We start from the raw sequence: 18,407 nt of genomic DNA on the forward strand, positions 1-18,407 counted from the left end.
CTTCTTCAAAAGATTTTAAATGAAGCATATAATGGTTGTTTGTCCGTACATCCGAGAAGTGCTAAAATGTAAAACAATTTGAAAAAGTTATATTGGTGGTCAAGAATGAAACAAGACATTTTAGAGTTTGTATCAAAATATTTAGTTCGTCAACAAGTGAAAGCTGAACATCAAGTGCCTTCAGGTTTGCTTAAGCCTGTGATGATACCGAAGTGGAAATGGGATAGAGTGACGATGGATTTTGTATCGGGATTACCCATGTCTCTGAAGAAGAAAGATGCAATTTGGGTTGTCATTGATCGACTGACAAAATCTGCAAATTTCTTCTGGAACGTACAGATTATTCACTTGATAAATTAGCTGATATCTGGGATTGTTAGACATCATGGGGTGCCAGTTTCGATTATTTCGGATAGAAATTCGAGGTTCATGTTGAGATTTTGGAAGAATTTGCAAGAAGCTCTAGGCACGAAGTTGAATTTTAGTCCAGCTTTTCATCCACAAACTAACGGATAGTCTGAACGAATAATTTAAGTTGTCGAAGATATGATCAGATGTTGTGTTTTACAGTTCGAAGGCAATTGGGAGAAATATTTTCTGCTAGTTGAATTTGCGTATAATAACAGTTCTCAATCGAGGATAAAGATGGCACCGTACGAAGCTTTGTATGGTCGCAAGTGTCGAACTCCATTGTATTGGTCCAAACTTAGTGAGAAACAAATTCACAGGGTTGATTTGGTTAAAGAAACCGAAGAAAAAGTGAAAGTAATTTGTGACTATTTGAAAGCAACTTTAGATTGACAAAAATTGTATGCGGATTTGAAACGAAAAGACAATGAATTTCAAATCGGTGACAAAGTGTTCTTGAAATCATCCCCATGGAAGAAAATACTTCGATTTGGTCGTAAAGGCAAACTAAGTCCGAGATTCATCAGGCCATATGAAATCATTCAAAGAATAAGGCCAGTAGCATATCGCTATCTTTATCATCGTAGTTAGGAAAGATTCACAACGTGTTTCATGTGTCAATGTTACACCGATATAGATCTGATCCATCACATGTTATTTCTTCATCTAAGATTGAAATTCAACCTGATATGACATACAATGAAGAATCGATCAGAAATGTAACTCGAGAGGTCAAGGAATTGAGAAATAAATGCATAGTTTTAGTGAAATTTTTATGGAAACGTCATGATGTTAAAGAGGCTACGTGGGAGCCTGAGGAAGCTATGAGAAAATAGTACCCTAACCTATTCACTGGTAAGATTTTCGGGAACGAAAATCCCTAAGCGGGAAGAGTTGTAATAGCCCTTTTTTAGTAAAATTAGAATAGTGGTTTTGGAACTACAAATCCAAAGTTGAAATATTTATTTTATTATTATTTTAATGTTTATAGCATGATAGCATGTATGTGTGAAAATTTCGTGAAGAAATTTTATCGTTTAGATAGTTAATTTGATAAAAATGACTAAATCACGTAAAGTGTAAAAGTGTTGTTCTATTAGTTAAAGGTGTCGAATGCATATGAAATTTAATAATGGAGGTCCTTAAGTATTAATTGGACCAATGATAAGGTTAGTGGATTTTTATGTCCACGTTTTATGTGAAATAATAATGTTTTAATAAAGGTTAATAATGTAAATTGTTAAATAAAGATTAGTTAAATAAAACAATAGTTTTTATCATCTTCCATTATCATTTATCCACCGGAAATTAAAATTAGGAATCAATTAACAAGCTTCAAGCTTTCGGCCTTGTAGTCTTGATCATGTAAGTCCATTTTTTACTCAGTTTTTAACTATTTCTATGTTTTTGAGATCGTTACTTCGTATTCTAGCTAGAACGTACCCTAGATGTCGAAACTGTTAAAGATTTATCATGTTTCCATTGTTGAATGCTTGAGTAATTTGATGATTTATGATAGATTTGGAAGGTTTAATGTTAGATTAATAGCTTTTGTAAAGTAATTTTTGACAAAAATGTCAAAAAGGGATTAAATTGAGAAAATGTGAAATGTGGGGTTTAAAAGTTGAATAAATTGAAAATATGAGCTACTAGTAACACGTATTAAATTCAGCTAAGCTTGGGTTTGTACTAAATTGCGTGAATTTGCAATTTTATGTGATAAGGACTAAATTGTAAAAATGTGAAAGTTTAAGCGTAAACATGTAAAATAGCCCTAATGTGTGTTTTGGATTGAATTGAATAGATAGAAGAATAAATAAGTTGATTTTGATTAGTTATAGATTAAGGAAAGTGGAATTTGGACTTAGATCGGGGAAAAAGAGAAGTAATTTAATAGTCGGTTCGTTTCATCATATTCTACACCAGTTAAGTTTGTATAATTGAACGTAAATGTGTATCTGTTTATTTGATGGATGAAATTGAGATAGTATTTATTCTAATAGATAAATGTTGATATATTAAATTTAATGTACGGTTTAAGTAAACGGATTGCTGAATAAGACCATAGCTGGGCTATGGTAAATTGGATAATAAGACCATAGCCGAGTTATGGCATGTGAATGTAAGACCATGGCAGGGCCTTGGCAATGTATGTGTAAGACCATAGTTGGACTATGGCATCGAAATATCGAAGTATTTGTAACGTAAACATTTATAAGCCAGAGTGGTTTGATAAGAGAATTGTTAAGAAATAGATAAGTATTGGTACATGTATATACGGAAAACTAATTCAAGTAATGAGTTAGAAGAAGTTGAGAACTTATAAGTTATGATATGCATAAACTTTATGTTAGCACATTGTTTGATGCTTTAAATGTTAATTATATTATCCATTTTGAAATGTTAATGAATGTTGTGATTATTTCATATTTACATGCGAACTTACTAAGCTTTATAGCTTACTCTGCTTATTTTCTTCTATGTTTTATAGATATCAAAGCTAGCTCGGAACCAGGGATCGTCAGAGACTTCATCGCACTATCAAACATCTATTTTGGTACTTTTGAAGTTATATATGTATGGTATATGGCATATATAGGCTTTAGTCATTTTGGGTATGTTTGATGTACATGTATTTAGGCCATTTGAGTTGGCTTGTGATGATGAATTTGTTAATATATAAAGATCTGTAAATGGCTTTGTTTTGGGTTAGGTAATTGACCCATATTGAGTAAATGAGGTTGAATTGAAAATGCATGCTTGGAATGGTTTAACTAAATGAATTATGTATAGTAAAGCAAGTTGAGTTGATAGGTATTTGAATAGGTAAATGGCATTGAATTGATTATTGAATTGGTTGAAATGGATATAGTATGATTGTGTATTGATTGATGACTTTTGGCTGCATATTTGTGTTTTAAAATGGTACCAATTGAGCTTGTATAGGTATATGCAAAATGGGTGGAAAAATGGTTTGGTAACTGGCCTACTTTTGTCCACACGGGCAGAGACACGGTCATGTTACACTGCCATGTGTCCCGTGGTGTTGATTTTAAAAACAAGTCAGTATGCTCCACACAACCTCACACATGAGCGTGTGACTTGGCCATGTGACATAAGTCAGTATACCCTACAGGTTTGATATGGCCTAATTGTAACACCCCAAGCCCGGCCCGAACGTTATGGCCAGTTCTAGTGTGTCACATTGAAGTGTATTATCAAAAGCCCTGTTTTTATTGAAAACCCTTTTTTAAAATAAAAACCTAGAGTAAAATCCCAGTTTGTATTTGTTGCTTTCAAAGCGAGGTGTATTAAAAAAAACTATTCCTTCTTGTATGATAATAATTTCTTTGTAAAATCTCTTTTCAGTTGCGGAAGCTTTATTTAAAACCAATGATCTATGAAAACTTGCTATTTAAAAATTGAGTTGCGAAAACGTAGTATTTAAAAATAGTTATGGTTTTAAGAAAACCAAGTTCTACTTCTAGCAAATATAAAGCATAATAATAAATATAATCCTAATTTGAATAATAACCAGAGGAAAGGCCTTATTACATTCCGGACTGAAATAACTTTAAATACTAGCAATTATAGGCTTAAGAAAACAAGTCCAAGTCGTCTTGCTAGCTGGCCACCTCAGAGTCCCTCCAACCATCGAACCACCTACTGAGGATCCCCTGAGAAAAATAAAAAATGGGGTGAGTTTCGAAAACTCAATGTGTACAACACTCGGCAAATAGAAAAGCATGCAATAGCAAGTCTTTTTGGGCCTGAGCCCAATTCAATATCAGAATAGATTTAAAGTAATCAAATATGCACGGATCCCACCCATCCAACCGCTATACACCATCTCCATTCCCCGATACACAACATGTGGGGATATAAATATTAACCCACCCATCTGATACACTCCAATGGTAGCCCAGTTGCGATACTACCTTTATTGCAGCAAACTGCTAATTAAATATTGGGCTTAATAGCCATCCGTGGATCTACGGTCATCAAGCAACCATGCGATCCTCATATACTTCCTCCGTTCTATAATTCCCAACCCATATGCAACCTGAACAGAATATCATATGAATGCAGCAGGTATACATGTAACATCCATAAATCTTACATTCCATACATAGGGGTATTTTAGTCATTTCTGCCTTTAAGGGCATTTTCAGTAATTTCTCTTTATTATGGGTTTATTACTTACCTTGGCCTGTTAACAAGTCCTCGTTGGCTAAACTGAACAGATACTATGCACCAGGTAGGATTCCAGAGAAGAGAAGGTGAGTCATTAAGACCACTTAAGTACCCAGCTCTCTCTAGATCCAATCCTAGACATGCATATACCCATTGCCACACCTTAACCTTATGACTTGTCCACGGTCGCAATTATTTAAGAATTATTTAAGTTTTATACCTGATTGAGTAGTTACCAAAAACTGGGTCCACAACCCCTTACTAAACACTAACAGATCCATACTTATTCATTTGGCCCCTTTAGGCCCAATCTCATTCATATAGCCCATCGAGCCCAATACATTCATATGGCCCATCAGGCCCAATCACTTTCATATGGCCCGTCAGGCCCAATCACATTCATAGTCATGCAATCATATGATTTTTCATCACATAGAATCAAATTGCCAATTTTACCTATTATGGGCCCTACAGTCCATCGGGCCTATTTAGCCCATTTTGGCTCAGTTGGCCAATACACAGCCCAAGTCCATGGAATCACTCATGGGGCCTTTGATAACCTATTGGTTTCCCCCTTACGAGTGTTCGCGTACTTGCAAGACTATTGTAGCCAAACTTTCGGCTTTTCTGCATTTCAGGATTTATCGGTCTACTATGTGTGTGTAGTGTATGTACACACCTGGTACTAAAACGTGCCGCGATCTCCTTAGCCATGAACCTACAAACGATGTCACTCAATGATTAATCACACACTTATCAAATACGATCACCAAAAATCAAAAATCTCACATTTTCCTTACCTTGAACCACAAGCCTTAACAGCCCTTTCTTGATCACTAATCACGAGTATTCCTTAAATCCACATCAATCTTAATCATTAAGAACTAAGCAACAAGTGACTCACAATCATCTTAAGTCACTCTTAAAACATCCATGACCATTCAACCAACCTTAACCAATAAAAGAGGAACACTTACCCAAACCCAAAAACGCCTAATGAGCAATTCAGCATAGATCTAAAATCCGAGATTCGATACTAATCCCCTACCAAAACTGATTTAGAAAGAGTGAGGGAGAGAAGAAATCAGTACTAGGAAGACCAATTAAAAGAAAGTAAAGTAGTTACATAAGAATTGATTGGCCAAAGTTGAAGAAAAAGTGACGGCACAATAGGATTTTGGCCAAAAGAGATTTGGCTTTAGAGAAAGTAACTAGGAGCTAGAAAGAAAAGAGTTTGATGAGAAAGGAAGGGAAGAAATCAGCACAATCTAAAAGAGAAAGAATAAGGGATTTCAGCTTTTAGATATTTGAAGAGAAAACTATTTTCGGTAAAAAGAAAGGAAGAATTCGGTATTAGCCTTGAATTCCCAAAATCGGCACCTATATATACTATAGCCAAATTTACCTATCTCCAAATTCCCAATTTGGCTCCACTCTTCTGCACCTCTCATCTCCTAAATTTTCTCCCTGATAACTCCTTAATCCCTTCCTTAAATTTCTCCTCTGATCACTCCCTTCAGAGTTCACATCCAACGCCACTACTGGCCATTTATTAAGCAAAAATAAGTCTTTTTTTTAGCAAGGAGGGATTCGAACCACAAACCTCCTTGCCATACATGTGACGCCACCTCTAAGCCCCACATGTGACGCTACTTGCCACTCCAACACAAGGCTCCTTGTGTCAATTTCCTCCTTCATTTATTTAAAACCCAAACTACTTGCCATCAAGGTTCTTTTAATTATTACACTATAATTTCCTTCACCCTAAAGTTTGAACTCTAAACTTAACCAAGGCCTATTATCACATAAATAACACTTGAGTAGGAATATTACGTACACCTTTTATCAAAACCATCATAATAAGAAAGTTCAGGATTTTTGGGGCGTTACACTAATATGCGGCCTGGCACATGGGAGTGTATGGCCATTTTTAGGGCACATGAGCGTGTGTGCTGTCTGTATGACCCAAGTTATAGAGTTACATGGGATTCGATACAGGCTTGGACATGACCATGTACTCCCATTTCGAAAGTTCACATGGCCTGTGACACGGGCATGTCCTGTGGCCGTGTGAGACACACGGGCTAGCCACACAGGCGTGTGTCCCCTATTTTGAGAAAATTTTCAAAGTTTCGTAAAAGTTTCATAAGTTATTGATTTTTTCCCAAATCGCACCCAAAGCATGTTTAGGGACTCGTAGGCTCGTATAAGGGATAAATAGATTGAATTTGAATGATGATTGTATGAAATGATTGTATGTAAGAGAAAAGTATGTTTATATGTATTGTAAGTTCGATAATACTCTGTAACCCTATTCAGACATTGAATACGGGTGAGAGGTGTTACATTTATAGTCACCTTGTTGAGCTGTCAGTAATCAATACAAAATCTCATAGATCCATCTTTATTCTTTACAAATAACACTGGAACACCTCAAGGAGAAAAACTCATCTCACAAAACCCTTATTTGTCAATTCTTGCAACTGAGCTTTCAATTCTTTCAGTTCAGTCAGAGCCATCCTATATGGAGCAATTGACATCGGTGAAGTCCCAGGTACTAAATCAATAGCAAACTCAACCTCTCTAATCAGAGGTAACCTAGGCAACTCCTCTAGAAACACATCTGGATATTCACAGACTACTGGCACTGATTCAATTTTCAATTCAGACATTTTTGTATTCAACATATAAGCAAGATATGCTTCACAACCTTTCCTTATGTACCTCTGAGCAGACATAGATGAAATTACAATAGGCAATTCACTTAATTCATCTGTTTCAACTTGAATAACCTCACCATTTTCACATTTCAATTCAATAATTTTCTGTCTACAATTTACTATGGAATCATGTAGCGCCAACCAATCCATACCCAAAATAACATTGAATTGTCAAATGGCAACAACATTAAGTCAGCTGAAAAACAGTGGCCTCGAATCATCAAAGTACAATTCTTGCAAACCTTATCAACTAGCACATACTTGCCTAAGAGGTTTAACACTTTAATCACAAACTCAGTAAAATCAATAGGCAAATGCTTACTAGATACCAAATTCACACACAAACATAAGAATGAGTCGATGCAGGATCAATCAATGCAATAACATTAGTATCATAAAGAGAAATTGTACCAGTAATCAAATCGGGAGATGACGCATCCTCACGAGCACGAATGGCATAAGCTCTGGCAGGTGCTCTGGCCTCAGATCTCATGGCTGTATCTTTCGTCAGACCTTTACTGCTAGTTCCATTGTAACACCCCGATCCCGTGGCCGTTACCGGAAATCGAACACGAGGTGTTACCGAGCTTACTTCATTTATTTCCCCCAAAATTTTTTTTCCAGGCATGCTGGCTAACTGTATCGTAGTTGCTCTAAAAATCATATCTTGAGTTCTAAAACTCAAAATCCAATTCTGTAAATTTTCCCTGAAACTAGACTCATATATCTATATGGTAGAATTTTTGTAGAATTTTTGGTTGGGCCAATTAGTACAGTTTATTCATTAAAATCTCCCCTATTTCAAGGTTCGACTATACTGACCTCTGTGCAATTCAACTTAAAATACCTCCTTGTACAGGGCTTCAATGCCTATACCGTTTGTCTCTAATGAAACTAGACTCGATGATGAATCTGTACATATAAGGTACGACCTCTAATTATCTCGATAAAATTTATGGTAAATTTCCTAAGTCAGAACAGGGGATCCAGATATCGCTCTGGCCCTGCTTCACGAGAATTTAAACATCTCTTAACATATAGCTCATATGGTCGTTTCGCTTCTTCCGTATGAAAAAAGACTCATCGATATTCGATTACATAATTTATTCATTATTTAATTTTATCTCTACTATTTTTAGTGATTTTTCAATCTCACATTACTGCTGCTGTTTGCATCTGTTACTAGAGTGAACTATGCCTATTTCATGATTTTCCTTGGTCTAACTAATAATTCATCGTACATGTCACCAATTATGACCATGACTAGCCATGCCAGAGGCTAATCATCACCGACCATCTCCCTACTACACTATAGCCATATTATGAGTATAGCACCGAAAATAAATCAGCCACGACATATGGCGTAATAATCGAGTAGACCTCAACCAATACTCAACCAAAACCAAATTACTAAGACTTATGACCAAACATCATAAAACCAAATCCAACTGAACATTTATGCCATTTTCACATGGCTAAAAGGTTACATACCAAATTTCAAACAAACATAATAGCCTATACATGCCGAAATGTTCTCCTAGACCAACTAAGAAGAAAATACCAAAAGTTGCTAGCCGTGTGATGACTTGACGACGGTCCCGAGCACACAAAATGGATCAAGAACCTAAATAAGCAACAAATAAGCACACCAAATGAGTACATAACTCAGTAAGTCATAAGCACTACTCTACCGTCCAACAATAATAATCATAAGTGAAAAACAAATAATACAAAATCAATTTTTTTCCAACCATAACAAACTATGCTACAATTTCTTAAATTTTTGGTTCGATCTCATGCCAAGTCCTTCAATCAAATCAAATGCCAAGTCAGCCCAATCGATTTAGATCCATTTCCTCAAGTTTGGAACAACGATGCACTAGATAAATTTATGCATACACCTCACAACCTCAATTTCGATATTTAGTTAGTAGCTCAATCACTTACCTCGTTCATGCACAATTTATATCAACAACCGAATGTTGCACACATAGTGCTTATTATGTTCGCACACATAGTGCCATAGTAAATCGCACACATAGTGCCATAGTAAATTGCACACATAGTGCATTTGAGATTCCCTCATGCTTCAACCTCCCAATCGGCACACATAGTGCCACATAATTTTGCACACATAGTGCCCTATGTTGTTTCATCATGGTAAAGCAATTTACTTAACTCAAATTGTACATATGGTCATATTAATAAGTAGGAGAATCACTCTGAAAATATCTATCCAAGGAGTTCTCACAAAAAGTGCTTAAGGACTTACCTTGTGTTGGGTATGACGGTTCGACCCTGCTACTCGATGTCCTTGGCTTTGCCCTTGCTTGATTCCCTTCTTTAACTTCTCGGCTTAATAAATAAATTAACTAGCTTAATCATCTTGCTAAACATTTATAATTCAATTACACATGCATATGTATGTTCGTATATTCGGCAACCACTCTTACTAATTACCCATTTAGTCGATTATACACATAATTAAAGGTAACATCACGAATGGGCATACTTATGTATATATATATATATATACATAACCGAATGTGCACCAAAAATTTGATTCAACATCACCTATTGTAACACCCCGTACCCAAGTCCGTTACCGGAGTCGAACACAAGGTGCACTCAGACTTAACTTAATTATTTTCACAGTCCATTTAAAAATTTCAAGATAAGCTGGTTACTGCATCACTGTCGCTTTAAAAATCATATCTTGAGTTTCAGAGCTCGAAAATCAGTTTCGTGATTTTTCCCTGAAATTAGACTCATATGTCCATATACATATTTTTTTCTAGAAGTTTTGGTCGGGCCAATTAGTACAGTTTATTAGTTAAAGTCTCCCCTGTTAAAGGGATCGACTACACTGACCTTCGCGCATTACAACAAGATATCTCCCTGTACAGGGCTTCAATACTGATGCCGTTTGTTTCTGTAGAAACTAGACTCAAACTGGAATCTATACATATATGGCATGACTCCTAATTATCTCTGGTTTATTTATAATGAATTTCCAAATACGGAACAGGGGATCCAGAAACCGTTCTGGCCCTGTTTCACGAGAACTTTAATATCTCTTAACATATAACTCATATGACTGTTTCGTTTCTTCCATATGAAAGTAGATTCATCAAGGTTCATTTACATAATTTATTCACTATTTAATTCCATTCCTACAAATTTTAGTGATTTTTCAAATCCACACCACTGCTGCTGTCAGCATCTGTTTTCAAGGTAAACTTTACCTATTTCGTGGTTTCCATGGACCAACTAGAGTTTTGTCATACATAGGTCCACATATAATCATATTTAGCCATTCCAATGGCTGATCATTTGCCCAACACTTCCATTCCAGTCCATAGTCACATCATGAAACCATACATATATACATAAACACAAATGGTCTAATGCCATACTCCACTTTTACGAGCCATTTTCGCATGGCTGTACACACATACATCACAAAACGTACTTGAAAAACAGCAAAGGGTAGTCTTATACATGCCATATCCAGAGTTCAACTAAAAGAGTACCAAAAGGGCTTTGATAGTGTGGATGACTTCGACTTCGATCATCCCGAATCCGATAGATAACGAGTGAAATCTATAAAACAGAGAGCCAATGCAACGGGGTAAGCATTTTAATGCTTAGTAAGTCTCAAGTAATGAAATCAGCTTTGACTAAAGTATTACATTCACATAGCTAAATGAATCACTTTATTAATACACATTCTCATAATCATACTTACTTCACAATTCATCAACATATACACACACAAGGTATCAACCTATCTAAGAGCCGAAAGTTAATTAGTCGATTGAACGAATACTGTTTCAAACGAATCGACTTTTCCGATGCACATGCAAACATACCTTATCGTTTGGGTTTTTCGAGCGTATTAGTTGAATTTATTGCAGCACAAAACGCTCACCTTCAAACCAAGTTTCTTCAGAATTTAGCCGGATATAACCACAAGCACAATTGCCTTCGGGTCTTAACCCGGGTATAGCAACTCGCACAAATGCCTTCGGGTCTTAGCCCGGTTATAACAACTTCGCACAAATGCCTTGGTCTTAACCGGATATAGCAACTAGCACAAATGCCTTGGTCTTAACCGGATATAATCACTAGCATAAATGCCTTGGGCTTAGCACAGGTATCATTCAATTGCTCACGCACACATATATCAATAATCACGACACATCCATATTTCATTTTCGTTACTAAGGCTCAAACACAAAACTTTTATCAAACCTTTCCAATTTCGGCTCAATAGCCACACACAAAGAGCATGATTTCAATTGACTTTACGACGTAGTCCCTACGCACATTCGGCTATCTGCCATAACATGACAAATCATTTCAATATAATTCAAGTAGGATCATTACTCGAAGACTTACCTCGGACGTGGTCGAGCGATTTCGACGGCTATTCGATCACTTTTTCCTTCCCCTTATCCAACTGTGGTCCTCTAAGCTCTTGAGCTAATTCACACAAATTTAACTTATTAAAATCTCATTATGCTAGCTTATGGCCGAATATGACAAGGAGTTTAAATGATCATATGGCCACCCTTTAGCTCGAATACACAATGGTCATGCACATTTTTAATTACATCAAGCAATTCAATACAATTCATTCAAACATCAAAGAGAAGCTCAAGGTACTTAGCCCATATATCCATTAGACATTAGAGTCACATGTGTACGAAATCACGAATCGAATTCAACATACTAGCTAATAATTCCCCCTTAGCCGAATTTTCTAAGTCGAGCTAAAGCCATCAATAGGCTACCTAAGGCCGAACATACACATCAACACTCATTCATGTGGCCGAACATACACATCTATGTTGAGGCCGATTTCAACACTTGATACATTCTACAAGTATGGTCGCTTGTATCGACTAAACACCATTTTGTTTCAAGTTTAAAACTAGGCTAATACGCACATATACACTAGTAAATCAAACACTAGCATTTGTACTTCACCTTACTACCATTTCTTATCCAAATAACATGAACAACGACTATAGTTTTCTTTTACTTCCTACCATGGCCGAATGCCTTACAACCCCATACCATTTCAATTTTGGTCACGGTTTAGCAAGGAACTTAATGCCTCACTCAAAAATGCTAAAAAGAAGATTTAAGAGTCATCAATCCACCATCACAAGTATCATTAACAAGCTTCACATTTAGCATGCAATGACATTAACACAAAATCCACCTTGGCCGAATATCATCCCCATGACTTAGCAAAGATTTGAACCATGGTTAATTAGAACTAAAGCTAGCAACTAAAAACATGCATGAATCTCATGGCACAACATCAAACATACCTTAATCTAGATACAAGGATGGCTAAACCTCTTCCCAATCCTCTTCCAAACCAACCATGAGCAAGAACTCCTTTCTTCTTCCTTATAATTTTCAGCTCAAAGAAAGGAAAAAGGATGAACAAAATTTTCTTTTCTTTTTCTTCAACTCACGGAAATGGGGGTAACACTCACACATTCCCTTTGTTTTTTTTTCTTTTCCATTTCTTTATTACCCATAACCATTAATTTATTTTTTTCCTCCCATGATGCACCAACATAACATGTCTATGACATGTTTTGCCCATAATCCTTGTCATGGCGGCCACTAGCTATTAGGGGAAATTTGACATGCAAGTCCTCCTTTTGATTACATGCACTATTAGGTCCTTATAGATTAGCCTATCACATTTCAAAAGTGTCACACAAATCCTAATAACGAATTCACATGCAATCGACTAAATCGAAGCTTGAAATTTTCACACATTCATAAATGCATATTCTAGACAATAAATATTACGTTCAAAAATTTCGGTGACTCGGTTTAGCGGTCCCGAAACCACTTCCCGACTAGGGTCAATTTTGGGTTGTCACAACTCTCCCCCACTTAAAAAATTTTCGTCCCCGAAAATCTTACCGGTAAATAGGTTTGGGTAACGCTCTTTCATAGAGTTCTCGGGTTCCCAAGTAGCTTCTTCCGTCCCGTGTTTGAGCCATAACACTTTGCTAACGGAACCCTTTTGTTTCGCAACTCCTTCACTTCACGAGCTAAGATACGAATCGGTTCTTCTTCATAACTCATATCGGCTTGAATTTCGACCTCTGATGGACTAATTATGTGCGATGGATTAGATCTATAGCGTCGAAGCATCGAAACATGAAAGACGTCATGAATCTTCTCAAGTTCAGGAGGCAAAATCAATTGATATGCAACTGAACCGACTCGTTCGGATACTTCATATGGCCCGATGAACCTCGGACTCAATTTGCCTTTACGGCCAAATCTGAGTATCTTTTTCCAAGATGAAACTTTAAGAAACACTTTATCTCCCACCTGATACTCAATGTCTTTTCGTTTCAAATCCGCGTATGACTTCTGGCGATCTGTGGCTGCCTTCAGACTTTCACGGATTACTTTTACTTTCCGTTCAGCATCTTTAATCAAATCAACTCCGAAAATTTTACTTTCACCGAGCTCGGTCCAAAACAATGGTGTACGGCATTTACGCCCGTACAAAGCCTCGTAAGGTGCCATCTTATACTTGATTGAAAACTATTGTTGTAAGCGAATTCAATCAAAGGTAAATATCGTTCCCATGAACCATTAAACTCAAGGACGCAACATCTCAACATATCCTCAAGTATCTGAATTACCCGCTCAGATTGACCATCGGTTTGTGGATGAAAAGCGGTGCTGAAATGTAGCTTGGTACCCAAAGCTTCTTGCAATTTCTTCCAAAATCACGAGGTGAATCTCGGATCTCTATCCGACACAACAGAAATCGGTACCCCATGTAATCTCACAATCTGAGAAACGTACAATTCAGCTAGTTTATCCAATGAAAAATCCGTACGCACGGGGATAAAGTGAGCCGACTTATTCAGTCTATCAACAACAACCCAAATCGCATCCTTCTTACTTGCTGACAATGGCAGTTCGGACACAAAGTTCATTGTGACTCGATCCCATTTCCACTCGGGTATCGTGATCGGCTGAAGTAATCCTGAAGGCACTTGATGTTCCGCTTTCACTTGTTGACATATTAAACATCTCGAAACAAAGTCGGAGATGTCTCGTTTCATACCATGCCACCAAAACCGACGTTTCAAATCGTTGTACATTTTCGTACTCCCCGGGTGAATTGACATTCGGCTACAATGGGCTTCATTCAGAATCATCGAAATGAGTTCCGAATTCCTTGGAACACACAAACGACTTCTGAAGCTCAAACAATCATCATCATCAATTTGAAACTCCGATTCCTTGTTCGGAACACACTCAGCCCATTTTGCAACCAATTCATCATCGACTTTCTGAGCTTCACGAATTTGATGAATCAATAATGGCTTGGCTTTTAATTTAGCTACTAACACATTGTCGGGTAGAACAGACAAGTGTACATTCATCGCTCGCAAAGCAAACAGTAATTTCCGGCTTAAGGCGTCCGCAACCACATTAGCCTTTCCCGAGTGATAATTAATGACAAGCTCATAATCTTTCAACAACTCAAGCCAACGCCTCAGTCGCAGATTCAAGTCTCACTGAGTCATCAAATATTTGAGACTTTTGTGATCCGAAAATACATGGCACTTCTCACCAAACAAATAATGTCGCCATATTTTCAAAGCAAATACAATGGCGGCTAGTTCGAGATCATGGGTCGGATAATTTCTCTCGTGTGGCTTCAATTGTCTCGACACATAGGCCACAACTCGACCTTCTTGCATCAATACGCAACCCAACCCAAGTAAGGATGCGTCACTATAAATGACAAACTCTTTGTCTGATTCGGGTTGCACTAAAATTGGAGCTTCAACAAATAAGTTTTCGATTGATCGAAACTTTTCGACATTTCTCCGTCCATTCGAACTTAACATCCTTTTGAAGTAGCCGTCATTGGTGTGGCTATTATCGAAAACCTTTTACAAATCGTAGGTAATAACCGTGAGCCCTAGGAAGCTCGAACTTGGTAATATTTCTTGGAGGCTTCTAGTTAAGTATGGCTGAAATTTTGCTCGGATTAACTCGAATGCCCGATCTGAGATACTACATGACCCAAAAGCTAACTTCGTAACCAAAACTCACATTTCTTGAACTTGGCATATAAGCGCTTATCCGTAAAATTTGTAACACTAATCTCGGTGCTCGGCATGTTCGGTCTCATCTCTTGAATAGACCAAGATGTCATCAATGAACACAACTACGAACCGACCCAAATATGGTCTGAAGATCCGATTCATCAAATCCATAAATACCGCAGGGGCATTAGTGAGCCCAAACGGCATCACTAAGAACTCGTAGTGACCATATCTCGTTCTGAAGGCAGTTTTGGGTATGTCCGAATCTTGAATTCGCAACTGATAATAGCCCGATCCCAAATCTATTTTTGAGAACACTAAGGCTCCCTTCAGTTGATCGAACAAATCATCGATACGTGGTAACGGATATTTGTTCTTTATTGTCACTTTATTAAGCTAACGATAGTCGATGCACAACCTCATGGTTCCGTCCTTCCTTTTCACAAACAACACTGGTGCACCCCAAGGTGAAAAACTCGGGTGAGCAAAACCTCTATCCACCAACTCTTGCAACTGAGCTTTCAACTCCTTTAATTCCGTTGGTGCCATACGATACGGAGCTATCGAAATCGGCGTAGTCCCAGGTACAAGCTCAATACCAAACTCTATCTCCCGAACAGGTGGCAAACCCGGTAATTTTTCGGGAAAAACATCCGGGTATTCACAAACCACCGGCACAGATTCGGGTTTCTTTTCCAATTCCTTGTCATCAAGTACATACGCAAGGTATGCTTCGCACCCCTTCCTTACATATTTCTGGGCCAACATTGCTGATATTACAACTGGCAACCCCTTTAAGTCCGTAGACTCAACTCGGATTATCTCGTTATTTGCGCACCTCAGGTCAATAGTCTTGCTTTTGCAATTCACAACCGCATCATGCACGGTCAACCAATCTAAACCGAGGATAATGTCAAATTCATCAAACGGCAAAAGCATCAAGTCCACCGGAAAACAGGAACCTCGATTCACTAGGGGACATTTCTTACACACTTTGTCGACAAGTACGTAACGACCCAAGGGATTTGACACCCGAATTACAAACTCAGTAGACTCAATAGGTAAAGTCTTACTGGATGCTAAGGTTTCGCATATATAAGAATGAGTGGAACCAGGGTCAATCAAAGCAATTACATTAGTCTCAAAGAGAGTAAAAGTACCGGTAATAACATTAGGCGAAGAAGCATCCTCGCGGGCACGTATAGCATAAGCTCTAGCAGGCGCACGAGCCTCCGATCTGGTTGTAGCATCTCTAGATCCTCTCTGACCGCCACTAGGATTGCCCGTGTTTCTAGACGGTCTACCTCGAGCAGTGGTAGCGCCCGGTTTCCCACTCTAATTTACATTCTGTTCAAGCAACCTCGGGCAATCTTTAATGAAGTGGTCAACTGATCCGCACTTGTAATAGGAGCGATCATGGAATCTACAACTTCCAGAATGCCATTTGCCACAATGCTGACACTTCGTTCTGTCTCGACGTTCATTCCCAACACTGGCGACCGAAGTGCCTCGTGTACCCACAGGAGGTCGATCACGATCGCGTCTAAAAAGGCCCGAAGTGCTTCTAGACCGGCCCACATCATCACGAAATTTCTTCGATGCCTGTTGAAGAGACTTTCCCGAGGATCTTTTACGAAACTCTCCAGTTCCCACATCAACTTTTTGTTTTTCTTTTCTAAGCTCTTCGGCTTTACAAGCTCACTCGACAAGTACTACGAACTCTCGTATTTCAAGAATGCCAACAAACATTTTTATATCTTCATTCAGCCCATCCTCGAAGCGTTTACACATGATAGCCTCGGACGAAATACATTCCCGAGCGTATCTACTAAGTCTAACAAATTTTCGCTCGTAATCAGTAACTGACATAGAACCTTGCTTAAGCTCAAGAAATTCCTTCCGTTTTTGATCAACAAATCTCTGACTGATATACTTTTTCCGAAACTCAGTTTGGAAAAACTCCCAAGTTACTTGCTCTCGGGGCACAACAGAAGTCAGAGTACTCCACCAATAGTAGGCAGAATCGCGTAGCAAGGAGATAGTACACTTTAGGCATTCATCGGGTGTACAAGATAGCTCATCGAGTACCCGGATAGTGTTGTCCAACCAAAATTCAGCTTGCTCGGCATCGTCGCTATCCGTAGCTTTAAATTCAGTAGCCCCATGTTTTCGGATTCTGTCAACTGGGGGCTTATTCGACCTTATTTGGTCAGTTACCGGCGGCATTGTAGGTGCGGGGGTTGTGTTTGTTGGGAATGGAGGTTGTGGAACAGCCATATTAGTTCGAATGTATTGGTTGAACCAATCATTCATCACGCTATAGAAAGCTTGTCTAGCTTCATCATTTGGATTACTAGCATTAGGTTGAGAGTCCGCCGCACCGTCCCTTGTCGGGAGCAGCGCTACACTCCCAAGATCATCGACTCTGCTCGATCGGGATCGGGATCCATTACTATAAATAAACACATTTTAATTGTCAGAAATCACCACACTATCAAATAATCACATAAAATGGCATGTATAGCTAGACCCAACTGCATTACGGTAGTCCTAGAATCGACTAAACCGTAGCTCTGATACCAATAAAATTGTAACACCACATGCAGAATCATTCATCGAGTCGAACACAAGGTGCACACAGACTTAACTTAATTATTTTCACAGTCCATTTAAAAATTTCCAGACAAGCTGGTTACTGCATCACTATCGCCTTAAAAATCATATCTTGAGTTTCAGAGCTTGAAAATCAGTTTCGTGATTTTTCCCTAAAATTAGACTCATATGTCCATATACATATTTTTTTTCTAGAATTTTTGGTTTGGACAATTAGTACAGTTGATTAGTTAAAATCTCCCCTGTTACAGGGATTGACTACACTGACCTTTTTGCATTATGACTTGGATATCTCCCTGTACAGGGCTTCAATACTGATGCCGTTTGTTTTTGTAGAAACTAGACTCAAAGTGGA

The sequence above is a fragment of the Gossypium arboreum genome, chromosome 6 (genome assembly GCF_025698485.1).
Source record: "Gossypium arboreum isolate Shixiya-1 chromosome 6, ASM2569848v2, whole genome shotgun sequence".
Lineage (NCBI taxonomy): Eukaryota > Viridiplantae > Streptophyta > Magnoliopsida > Malvales > Malvaceae > Gossypium > Gossypium arboreum.